The sequence below is a fragment of the Prionailurus bengalensis genome, chromosome A3 (genome assembly GCF_016509475.1).
Source record: "Prionailurus bengalensis isolate Pbe53 chromosome A3, Fcat_Pben_1.1_paternal_pri, whole genome shotgun sequence".
NCBI lineage: Eukaryota > Metazoa > Chordata > Mammalia > Carnivora > Felidae > Prionailurus > Prionailurus bengalensis.
Window position 1 is genome coordinate 20,126,396 of NC_057354.1, and position 11,418 is coordinate 20,137,813.

The following is an 11,418-nucleotide window of genomic DNA, read 5'->3' on the forward strand; positions in this document are numbered from 1 at the left end:
GCCGCTCCAGTGTACGTCCGATCCCGGGGTAAGTGTTCCCATCTGTGTTATTCTGTTAACTGAAAAGGAAGGAATTAGCGCATGAACTTGTCACATCTTGTGACCTGTTGCACACTGAGATGGGAGGTGGTGGCAGAACGAATACCATTCTTTCTCTCAGCGCCTCGCAGGCTTGCGCAGGGGAGTCAGAAGAGCCCTTCTGGCTCCGTGAAACACGCCGGCACCAGCCCTCAAGTCAGACAAGGCCCCTCCGAGCTGCACCTTATGGAGAGCCGAAGGGAGAGGGTGGCACAGCCTCAAAGGAAATCTCCCCTCTCTGCCAAGCTCCAGATGGAAGGCCTTCCCACGGAAATGCTTGCTGGAGACGCTTTGCTGACACAGAGCGTTGCCAAGGGAAAGGGCCTCTGGTGGGGCTGCTCTTGTCCTTTCTCACGGGGCGGCACAAGGCCGGGAGGGGGCACAGCTCCTCCTTGGCGGAAGGACCCTACGGGAGGGCCCCGTGTGAAGGGTGTCGGGGAAGTTCTGACCTCGAGCTGCTGGTGGCCACTGGCCCCTCACGCAGAGATTTTCAATGCGACATGACAACACTTTGAAGGTGTCTTTGATCCGTGTTTTCTTTTCACAAGGCTTTTATAGGAATCCATGCTTGGCTAAGTGTTGGATGCAGATTCAGGGAACGAACACACTCGGGTATGAAGTGTTCGGGAGAACTGGGCTCCATCTCGAGATTTCCTGATGGCGTCGGTTTGTACCCGTTTGCCTTGGCAGAAACTCAGTTAGGAAAGGAGAGGAAGAGGGAAAAAACATAGAAAAGAGAAATCCTTTTTGAATTCAACGAAATCGTGCCCCCGTAAATGGCAGAGACCAAGGGTCAGAGCAATCGTAGGCTCTCTCGTCAGAGATAGCAAGAGATGGGACCTCTCTCTTGGGTGAGTTGGCCGAGTCTGAGAGAAGGCTCTGTAGGCCCCAGAGAAGTTTTGCCCAGAAGAAGGGGCTCCCTGCCAACTCGGATTGCCACCAAGAGGCATTGTCTGTTTCCCACTTCCCATGTCCTCTCAGAAAAGAAACACTCAGCTCCACGAAGACAAACATTGATTCCAGGATCTCACAGACCCAGCCTATGTCATGACCTCTAGAAATAATTTCCATCAGCAAGAATATAAATACGCTTTTTTTTTCCCTCTCTCTCTCTTTGATTTCCTCTGTTTTTAGAATTTTACGGCACACGCTGGGAGCCACTGTTGAGGTAGTTCCAGGCAAGCTATTCTCTGCCTCACCCATCACCAATAAGCTGCGAACCGGTGAGTCAGGGCTGAGGTCAAGGAGCTTCAATAAGCATCTGACCCACAGGACTGTGATGCCGATGGTGCATCGACCTGCTTGGAAACACTTTGCATGGGGGACTCCATGTGTCTGTAAACCCACGGATAATACCTGATTCAGCCAAATGCTCCAAACCTCAACCTGAACCCTCCTGTTGGAAGGGTGTATTGGATCCCAACGGCACTAATATGCTGGAACAAGACAGAATAACATACCATCCACACTTTCACGCTCTTTTGGTACGTAATGTCCTCAATAATTAAGGGCTCTCCTAGATTATAGATAAGCAGTGATTAATCCAGCAAGATTAATCCAAAGAACATTTTATCAGGCACATTTTTTTTTTTAAATACTGTGGTTGCCTTTGGTAACCTACAGATGATCACAACAAATGGTGGTCTAGAAGGAGTCGCAGCCTTGTAATAAATATTTTCAATTGGACATAATAAAGATATTGGGTAGTATCTAATTAAGCCTTTAATATCACTCAAGGGCTGTAAATATATTAAAGCATTTCATCAACTGTATGGAATAGGTGCCTGTGGTTATCCGCATCTTACTGATGAGGAAACTGAAGCTCCAAGAATTTGGGTAATTTGCTCATGAATATTCTACTGGTGATGCCACTCTGGTGCCCAACCCGGCATGCAACTCCAGAGCACAGAGTCTTTAAATTAAGCTGTGATAGTTCTCTGGGGAAACTGGGAAGGTGTAGTGTATCGTACTGGGACAGAGAGGGCAAATTACGGCGATTATTTCACACCCTGCATTTTCCTCTACGTATTATTTGGTAACCACAAAGCCATGACCCCATCTCCACCTCTTGTGAGCTCCACTTACCGTGTCCAACGTCCACTGCTCATCTGCACCCACGGGGCCAAAGGCTCCAAGAAGCCAACACATCCCAACATCAACTAATTACCCTTTCCTCTAAATCTCTCTTTTCTCTCCCACTTTCTGGAAAAGTGGAAGACTTGGCTTTCTCCTTAAAAAGGAAAAAAAGAGGGGCGCCTGGGTGGCGCAGTCGGTTAAGCGTCCGACTTCAGCCAGGTCACGATCTCGCGGTCCGTGAGTTCGAGCCCCGCATCGGGCTCTGGGCTGATGGCTCAGAGCCTGGAGCCTGTTTCTGATTCTGTGTCTCCTTCTCTCTCTCTGCCCCTCCCCCGTTCATGCTCTGTCTCTCTCTGTCCCCAAAATAAATAAAACGTTGAAAAAAAATATATTAAAAAAAAAAAAAAAAAAAGAGATGACTAGCTATGGCTGTCTCCAGCCTGAAAATAAAGAGATCATAGGCTAGAGCATTCAAGAAAATACATTCCCTTTCTTCCAATAAAGATAAATTTCCAATTTCCAATTGAAGTCAAATGACCACACATGTGTTTATTCATTTCAGGTCTGTTTGGCCTTGAGGGTAGAACTAAGTCTCTCTCTCTCTCTCTTTTTTTTTTTTTTTTAACTATATCCATGTACCTAGTACAGTACCTTTAAATACTTAACAAATATTGTGGGACCAGTAAATGAATCCCTACATTGGATTCTGTACATTGTACAACAATCCCTACATTGTTGATTCTTCATAAAACTGATGTAACACCTACCATGTGCCAAGGGTTCTCTTGGTCTTGTGAATGCAGAGCCACACAAGACAACAACTTATGCTTAAGAAGCTGATATTTTTGGAAAGCTGTAGGGGTCTTTTAAAATCACAGATCAAGCTTCTTGTCTGGCTGCAACTCTCCAGTGGCTCCCCATGTTCAGGAAGGGTAACATCGGAACTGGAGCATGGTCTGCAAGGTGCTCCCAGCCCGTGGTCAGTGCTTCCCACCTCATGGCACCTTCCTTGTTGTTGAAAATGTACAAGCTCCGTTGGCCTGTTGATCTTTGTCTGCCTTGAACCTGCTAAGCTCATTTCCCTCTTTGAGCCTTTGCATCAGCCGCTTCCCTGAATTCCCCTTTCCTGATCTTCCCCTGCCTCCATCCTTTGGCTGTTCATTTACCAGCCTTAATGACCGCGGCTTGGAGAAGCTTTCCTAGATGATCCAACTAAAGTGGATGATGCTGTCTCATACCATCCCGTGTTGATTCCTCATGTAGTGCTCCCGGATATCTAATACGTCATTTGTTTATAAGTTTATAATCTATCTCCCCTGTTAGCTTCTATGCTGTAATAAAAGTGACATTCTCTGACTTGTTCTCTATTGCATCCCATTATCAGAGGAGGACGAGACGCATTGTGGATGCCCAATAAATACGAGATTAAGAATTGAATTACTGACTAACATCAACCTCCAAGCCAAGGTGCTGGGCATGGCGTTCCCTTCTCATTCTGTAGCAGCCTGAAGTCTGTTTGTTTTAATTTTCAAGAATCTATGATGTTTCCCGATCTCTCCGGTACTTGATGGTTTTGTTGCATCGGGTTCAAACTGTTTGTGGAAGTGCTGTTTGTAATGTTCAGAAATTAGAAGGGCTTTATCATCAGTAAGGACTGGGTAAATGAACTGCCTCACCCCCATAAAATGGAAAACTCTGCCATCATTAAAATGCTCATGGATGCCTTTATTTATTGACATGAAAAGCTAGTCACATAGATTATTGACCAAGACATGTATAAAATATTAGTTCATTGAAATTGTGTGCTTTCAGAAAGTTCTTCAGTGAAATGTTAGTGGTCGTTTTCTCAAGGCTGTGGGACTTTAGGTAATTTAGAAATATTATTTATAGGAGCCCCTGGGTGGCTCAGTCAGTTAAGCGTCCGACTTTGGCTCAGGTCATGATCTCATGGCTTGTGGGTTCAAGTCATGCATCGGGCTCTGTGCTGACAGCTCGGAGCCTGGAGCCTGCTTCGGATTCTGTGTCTCCCTCTCTCTCTGCGCCTCCCCTGCTTAGCTCTCTCTCTCTCTCTCTCTCTCTCTGAAAAATAAATTAAAAATAATCATTTATAATTTTTCTGTAGATTAGTATGCTTATAATAATTATACAATATTTCCCTTGATGGAAGGACATTTTTAAAAGTTTTTTTTCCGTTTAAAAAATAAAGTAAGAAAGCAATATTTGGAACAAAAAAAAAACCCAGAGACAAACAAGAATATGATTTATTGTTCTTGGAGCTTTCTCACGGATCCCTATTTCCCACAGAGTGAAGTCTGAACAACTCAGTGTGGCCTCAAGATCCTTCTCCTGGTACCATATTCTCCAGGCTGGCTTTCCAACAAGGCGCCCGCTAGGATTCTAAACCCAGGCACACCTCTCCTTTTGCAGTTTCCTAAGACAGCCTTGCTCGGCCATGACCTCATTTCCGTAGCTGCTCCCTTTGACGACAGTGCCCTTCTCCACCTTGCTATCAGGAACACATCTTCGTATCTTTGCATCTGTGGACTCAGTGCCACACTCCCTCCCCTCTGAGACCTTCTTTTCTTTCTTTCTTTTTTTAAATGCTTATTATTATTTATTTTTGAGAGAGAGCAAGAGGGACAGAGTGGGGAAGAGTGGGGGGGGGCAGAGAAAGAGGAGACCCAGAATCCGAAGCAGGCTCCAGGCTCCGAGCTGTCAGCACGGAGCCCGACGCGGGGCTCGAGCCCGCAAACTGTGAGATCATGACCTGAGCTGAAGTTGGACGCTCCACCAACTGAGCCACCCAGGAGCCAGGAGACCTCTCTTTAAACCTTGCGCGTGGCTGTGTCAAAGCCCTCCTTCTCTCTTCCGCCTACATCCTGGTATCTGCTTGTTCACATTCATGCCCTGTCTAATCGCTGGCTCTGTGTCCTGGTAATTAACACGTGCCTAATAATTGTGAGAAACAGTCTTGTTCTTAATTCATCACCACCCTGCAAATACTAGCATTGCCTCCATTTGACAGTATGGGACATTGAAGAGAGTTTTGCAATTTCACACAGTCAGTCATTCGGTGGGAGTGCCAGGATTCCAATCCAGCCAGTTCTGTTCCAGATTATATGAGCTTAACCATGACATGCCGCTGCCACCCACCTGCCGTAGCACGAGACACGTCATGGGCCTTTATTTAGACTTAAGGAATGGCCAATGCCACAGAGGTATCCATTTTCTCACTGGGATGAATCTCCATCCTAAATACAAGAAATAAACCTCAACACTTCGTGTCCTTGCCTTTTTGTGGTTTAAGATACTCATCCTACAATTCTTTTTTTTTTTTTTTTACTGTTTATTTTTGAGAGAGAGACAGAACACGAGGGGGGAAGGCAGAGAGAGGGAGGGAGAGACAGAATCTGAAGTAGGCTCTGACACGGGGCTCGAACTCACGAACCACAAGGTCATGACCTGAGTCAAAGTCAGATGCTCAATCGACTGAGCCACCCAGGTGCCCCATAATTCTTAGAGTTTTCTCTGAAGTAAAACCTTTTGACGATGCGCCTTCAAGAATACGTCTCACGGTAGAAGGCCCCAATCCTGATGCCTTGTTTCTATTTGACATTTTAGTTAGTCCCTTAGAAGTACACAGAGGTACAGTATAGTCTGTTACTAGAAATTTAAAAATAAAATTTGGTAACTGATAGTACAGAATGGTGTTTCTCTGATGAATGCAGTACTTAAGAGCATAGAGCTCTGGACTCCAAATTCTCCTTTCACCTCTTGCTGTGGGCCCTTGAGTAAGTTCCTTTTCTTTTCTATTCTCCTCTGCCCCATGAAAAAACCATGCTATACTACCTTCCCCACAGGGTTATTTTTAGGATGCAATGCAATAATGCAGGGGAAATGATTAGGATGGTCTGGAGCATAAGTGCTCACTCAAGCATCAAATCCAAAAATTAGCTATGGCTGTCACTATTTTCTACTCCAGGGACCATATCACACTGGGAAGAATAGAGGCCAGGTAAGACACCAGGTAATACAGACCAGGTAAGCTTGAGGTCCTGAAGGAAACGTACCTTCCTTACTAATCTGCAGACATATCATACAAGACCAACAAATCCGGTAACTGCTAACATTTACCTCTTCCCAGACTATATTCCCCTGTATTTTTTTCCTAAAGGTTTGCTGCCTCCCTTTTGCCTATTTTTTTTTTTTCCAGAAACACTTTTCTCTAATGCTAGCTTGCATCGACCCTAGCCCTAACAGGTGAGGGGCGTACAGGTAAGCACTCTGTCCCAGGGCAAGGGGAAGGGATAGGGATCCACATCTATAACTTTCTCTTCCACCACCCTCCCTCTTGGACCACAACCAAGTGGATCCTGGTACTGTTCCCGGTCTAGCAGGGTCCCAGAGTGGGAGCCTAAAGTGTTTACATCCTGAATATGCAGACTTGTCTGGAAATGCCTGGAGGGTTAGCCTGACAAGCAGGATGTTCGCCAAGGAGTCTCGTGGGTGGGATTCCAACCTATGATTATCTTCCTACCTGGCCATTGCCCTATTAGAGCAACTGTTCTGTTGCAGCTCTTAGCTTGCCTATTGGTTCTTCCCTAAATACTCAATTCACTGAGGCCTTCCAGGATGCCTGCCTTATTAATATTCATCCAGCACCCCAACAGAGAGCCTGACCCACAGAACACACGCAGTAATCATGTGTGGAAAAATGAGTGAGTGAATGAGTGAATGACTGAATGACAAAGAGCTCAAAAGTTCATGAGTTTGACCCAAGGAAGATAGTTTTCTATATATAGGAGAGGCCATTTTGAATCGAACATAGCATGGTGAGTTGTTCAAGTGGAATTTGGCTACCCCTGCCCCTAGGAAGTGGTAACGATACACTGTAAGAAAACAGCTTTAAGTGAGACAAATTCCCACCAATCTCCATAAGCGAGGATAACACCGAATGTCCTAGCTTTAGGTCTATTTCCCAGGAGCATATAATGAGAGGGGCTGGATAATTTCTTTCACTAGTGCTTGAACACTTGAGGATATTGGAGAACAGAAATAAGGAGAAGCTACAAACGTTCTGGAAGCTGTCAAAGAGGGAGACATCCCTGAAATGACCTGGGAATCCCCGCGACTAGAGATTGAATAAGAATCCACAGGAAGGGTCACTGGAGAAGGGAGATGTTTCTGTGATAAAAAGGAGTGTTAACAGTACCAGCTCTGCCCTGCACTTATTCTGTGGCTTTGGGCATGAAAAACTCCCATTTTTTCATCACTAACGTGGAAGTTTTAATGGCATCCACGTTGGACATTATTGTAAGATTAAGTTACATAATATATGCACAGTGTTCTGCATGGTTGATAATTCCAGTTGTGATAGTTTAGGAAGCATGATGAAGAGGAGGGTGATGATGAGGAGGAGAATGACAGATGATGAAGTCACGTTGCAAAGCTTATCAGAAATACTGCATTCTGATCAGGGTGGGGAAGTCTTCGTGAGTTTTCCCAATTCTGGCATATGGCTAAGGAGCCAGAAAATGTTTTATAACCAGTCTGACAATCCAAAGGTATTTAAGACGATTGTGGTCAGGACAAAAAATCAAGGATTGCAATTTTGAGGACTTACCCAGATGTATTTAGCAAGTGCCCATCTGGACCATCAGCCAGTTTCTACTCCTGCTATTAGAGCCAATTCATCCTTTGTGAGCAATGTACCAGATAGTTCGCTGGTGTGAGACAACTGTGCGTCCTCACATATTTTTTTTTTTTCTCTAGCATGGGTGATACGAATGAGTTCCTCTAAAAGTCTGCGCTAGAGTTAAGTCTTGGAAAGTTGCTCAATACAGCAAGACATTAAAAGGCAGTTTTCTGTGAAGGTAGATGCAGTGAATATTCCCAAGAGTTTACTTGTATAATGGGAACCTAGAGAGTCCATGAGTCTCCGAAGAGCTGGTCCTTATTTATAGAAAAGGAGTTTCAAATCTTTCTAGAAAAGACTGGGTGCTTGCATGTATGGGAACACATGTATGGTGCCGACTCCAGAATGTCAGCAGAGAAGTGTGACCATACGGGAGGACAAAATAGAGACATAATCCACATTCTTATGAAAACCATGCCCTAAGGAAAATTAAACCAGTCCGAGGAAGACTTCCCTGAAATTCAACAGGAGAAAACTCTTGAAACATAGCTGGCTAGATGACTATTCATTCTTTAGGTGTATCAGGTGTAGGGTACAAGTTTGTGTGTTCGTATCACGTTAATAAAGCCTTCTCCCTCCTTATTTATTTTGTCTATATGACGTGTCTAGTTGAGAGTAATGTATATATTCCAAACAAAACATTTCCTTTGAATTTCTAAAAGATTAATTTACATATTTATTTAATACTCAGTCATTGAGACTAGCAAAGAATATTAGTTATTTGTTCATAACGGGATCTAACTCCAAGTAAGTTCACTCTTGTCCTCTTTGTATATTTTTTCCCGCCCGGGAGTCTACTCTGTCCGATATTAATACTGACACATCTATGTTGTTCTTATTTGCACTTTCCTGATACACATTTTCCAAATACTGGGTTTAAATCTTATGAGACATTTGAAAAAAAATTGTTTTTTCCAGGAGGTGTGTTTTTGTTTCTCACCTGAACCGGTGGTTTCTAAATATTGTGGTTTTACGATCATTTACAGTTATCATCATAAAAGATAAATTCCCACTTCCTTCTGCGATCTTATGTTTTCTGTATCTCATGCTTTCCTACCATTTTCCTCTATTTCCTGTCTTTTGCTAGTTGAACTCTGCTTTGATTTCTTTAATCTCCTACAGTAATTTGGGAGGAATCATCCTGTTTTTTTGTTTCTACAAAATTTTGCAAAATAACATACTTGATCTGATATTCCCTTAATTATCAAGGTCAAGAAGAAACAATAGCCTTTGACTCCATCCTATTTTAGTCAAGAAATTTAGCACATTTTATTTTTCGTCCCTTCTCCTGTTTCCCGGCATTTCGCAGTGTAATATGTGATTCTAGACAACTGTTACTATTTCTAAAATATTTTATATTTTGAGTTAGAAAATACCCCTTCTTCAAATTAAAAAAAAGTGGGGCAAAGGAAATACTTTTAAAACTCAAGCATACTGGGTGTTTGCCTTGTATCCTGTCAGAGGAAACAAATTGAAAAAGAAAAGAAAAAAAAAAGAAAATCCCCCTTCTTGTTTCTTTTAGAAACATTCTTTACACTGTCTCTCTCTCTCTCTCAAAAATAAATAAACATTAAAAAATTAAAAATAAATAAATGAATGAATAAATACATAAATAAAAAGGGGCACCTGGGTGGCTCAGTTGGCTAGGCATCCGACTTTGGCTCAGGTCGTGATCTCACGTTCTTGGCCTTGTTCTCATTAGTTTCCACTTTAAATGTTCTCGTTCAGTTTGCTTTTCCATGGTCTTGCAGGGTGTTCTGATGTGGCAGTTCCTTAAATGCGATGGCCCCGGGTCCCTCTGTTCTGTGCCTTTTCCCTCCCAATCTCTATAGCCTCTTAGGTGATCTCCTACATACTCGGGTATCTGATCATCACCTCTGTGCTTTTGACTGCCCGCATCTCTGTCTATCTGTTTCTCTCCTGACATCGAGATGCGTGCACCCAACCAGGTTGCTGGATGTTTCCACCCAGTCTTCAAGGGGTGGCCTCATGTAGGAAAGGAAACGTATGGCTCGACCTTGCCCTAACTCTTGGTTGTCTCTTGAAACTCAGTGATTGCCCGACCAGCTGACTTTACTTTTAACAGCTCGCAATTGCCGATCGTGCACCAAGACCTGTCCGTGTCAGTACTTAGATCCAGGCTGATTGGAAGCCAGAGCCTCAGACAGCAGCTTTTAAAGTATGCAAATATATACAGGCTGTCTACCAAGAAGACGACGAGGCTGTAAAGCAACCAAAAGCGTTTATTTGGGGTTTTGGGGATTGCAATCCAGGAGACACAGAGTCGACTGAAATCGAAAGTGTGCTCCGAATTCCAAGTGGGGAGTGCAGGCGTATGAAAGGCAGAAACCACAGGGTTACATAACTTGTTGGCAAGGCATTGTGGTTGGGGCTGACGGAGTTAAACTGACCATCTAATGCATGATTGGCGATTTAGCTACCAGGTGTCACATTATCTCTGTTGCGGTCCAAAGTTGAAGGATGTGTTCCAGAAGGCGGTCCAGGTGCAATTGACAAATTACAATTGACAAAAGTCAAAAGTCCACGGTGTTCCAAAAGTGGAAACAGGATTGAAATAGGGGACTTGCATAGGCCTGCTTCCTCAGTATCCTCTAGAACCTACTTTTTGTGATGCTTATTTATTTGAGAGAGAGAGAGAGAGAGAGAGAGAGAGGGAGAGGGAACACGTGTTGCATGCACATGGGGGAGGGGCATAGAGGGTGGGAGAGGGAGAATGGGTTGTCAGTGACGAGTTCAACCCGGGGTTTATCCCATGCACCATGAGATCATGACCTGAGCCGAAATCAAGAGTCAGACGCTTCCCTGAGCCACCCAGGAGCACCCAGACCCTAATTTTAAGGACTCTCTTAGCACTGCTTCCTTCACTTTGGAATCTTCTCTCACAGGTGCACCTCATTTTATTATGCTTTGCAGATAATTGCGTGTTTTGGTTTGCTTTGCTTTGCTTTTTACAAACTGAAGGTTTGCGGCAACGCTGTCTCCAGCAAGTCTGTTGGTGCCATTTTTCCAAGAGGGCTTGCTTACTTCATACCCCTGGGTCACATCTTGGTAGCTCTCACAGTGTTTCAAACTTATTCAGCGTTGTTAAATTTGTTACGGTGACCTGTGATTACAATTCACTGAAAGCTCAGAAGGTAGCATCTTTTAGTGATAATGTCTTTTTTAATGAAGCGATCGATGGACGTTGTTTTGGTTTTTAGACGTCATTCTATTGCACGCTTAGTAGACTACGGTATAGTGTAAACATGACTCCTATATACACTGGGAAACCAAAAAAATTCGTTTGACTCACTTTATGGTGAGATACGCTCGATCACAGCGGCCTGGAACTGAACACTCCATATCTCCGAGGTGAGCCTGTACCGTGCCGTGGGACCGCAGGCCCAAGCCCTGCTGGCCACCAGACCATCAATGCCGTCCATCCCAGAGATGCCCCCAACAGCCACCCCCCCTCACTCCCCGCCCTGCCACCAGACAGCTTTAGGTCAGAAAATAATTCACATTCAAGACTGGGTGTTTTTCAAGTGGCTGCCCCTGCATCGGGCCCT

General features: G+C 44.2%; 1 non-coding gene across 1 annotated transcript; it reads left to right on the top strand.

The window, feature by feature from the left end:
• The first annotated feature begins 9,194 nt into the window (after positions 1 to 9,194).
• LOC122467429 lies at positions 9,195 to 9,321 on the top strand. The gene has a single exon (XR_006292956.1). It is a non-coding gene; the product is annotated as a small nucleolar RNA SNORA27 (small nucleolar RNA).
• The last annotated feature ends 2,097 nt before the right edge of the window (positions 9,322 to 11,418 follow it).